The sequence below is a fragment of the Drosophila virilis genome, chromosome X, assembly GCF_030788295.1.
Source record: "Drosophila virilis strain 15010-1051.87 chromosome X, Dvir_AGI_RSII-ME, whole genome shotgun sequence".
Classification (NCBI taxonomy): Eukaryota; Metazoa; Arthropoda; class Insecta; order Diptera; family Drosophilidae; genus Drosophila; species Drosophila virilis.
The window spans coordinates 22,925,364-22,927,077 of record NC_091543.1 but is presented as its reverse complement, the minus strand read 5'-3'; positions in this window follow the sequence as shown (position 1 = coordinate 22,927,077).

Sequence of the window (1,714 nt, the reverse complement as noted above, 5' to 3'; positions counted from 1 at the left end):
GCGACTGCGACTGCGCGAACGTAACGATTTTTTGGTTTTTCGTCGACGACGCGTCGTCGTCGCTGTTAAAGCTGCGCTTTGAGCTTTACTTGGTCTGTGGTATGCGGTCGCATTGTTGTTGCTGTTGCTGCTGCTGTTGTTGCTGCTGCTGCTGCTGCTGTTGACGTTAACTTTACAACCTGTTCGCGTAAATCTGCGTTTAAAGAAGTGCCGACAACAAACGGTAATGAGCGTGCAGCGCATGCGCACAGCAGCAGCAACAACAACAGCACTGTTGTCTGCTTTCGAATTGAACATTTTAGCCTCGCGTCTTCGTCTTCGTCTTCGTCTTTATCATTAACATTGTGGCCATCATGCTGTGCTCTTCAGCTGCACTCTGCAGCAGCAGCAGCAGCAGCCGCTGTGACGTCAGCAAACATTCTTGAAACGAAATGTGAAACCAATCGAAATCGAAAGAAAAGTACATCGTGTGCTTGTTAAAGCTCTTCAATTAAATACCCCACCACAATTACATGCATTAAATTTAACTGAGTTATAGATGAGAACGATATACAGAATATATATATCTATATGTAGCATTATATCGATTTTAATATTAAGCCCTGATTTTGCATTTAGACTCAAGTTAAGCTATTCAAAACTTACAACTTTTTTGGATTAATTTCAAGTTTTTCAGCTTTTTAAAGTACGTTTTCATGCTTGTACAACTTATATAAGCCTTAAATTAAGATAAAGCCAAATGTCTTTCAAACTTGTTTAAATGTATTAAAATACTGTGTATTGAAATACTCTGCAAGCAGAGATATTGATGTTTCTTTATTTATTTTTTACCTTTCACAGATAAGCCATTTCGCTTTGGGCATCTATTTAAGATAGTTTCTTTTAATTTATTAAATGAAGCCAAAAACCATTGAGTAACAAATTTTAAATTTTTAACTAATAAACTAAAAGCCTTTTTAAAGTTTTACAATAAAGACAAATTCTTGTTGTTGACTCTTAGATATATATTTGTACTAACAAGCACAGCTTATACTATACAAACTTCACCGAAAATCAGATGCACAGATACACACAGCTCAGAATAGAATATAATCGCAGTTGCAATGCTGTTAAAAGAATTCAGTAAAGACACGCAAAAATGTGTGTGTACACAGAAATTCATGCAATTTGCGTTAGCTGCCGCAAACAAGTAGCCTGTCAGAACACACTTTCCTCAATAAATGTTTTTAAACGATCTTGATGAAATTTTTGACAGTAAAACTATATGATAATTAAAAAGACAATATTGCATTAAAATTGTGGCTTAAATTGATGGGTACTTCAAATCGGGTTTTTAGTTTGTTTTGCAGCTATAGGTTCCGAGATTCTTGCGTTTATACATTCAGACGGACAGACAGAATATGTATACGTTATGGGATCGGAGTTGAAAATGGGTAAAAGATGGGTAAGAGGGTGAAGTAAAGAAAGCTAACAACAACAAGCCAAAAATATGTCGTAGGTGTTCCCAAAAACGCACAAGTTTCATTTTTAATCCAACAAAATTATTAGTTTTACAATAGAAGTCTGATTTTGGGCTTTTTGAGTTTCGTTTTTGGCTGCTGTACAGCAAATTGAAAGTATTTTTTTGGCATGAAACTGGAACCCGTTTGACTAAAGCTCGAAACAGTTTTATAGTATTTCTTTTTTGTAGTTGTTGTAGTTGTTTTTATAATGT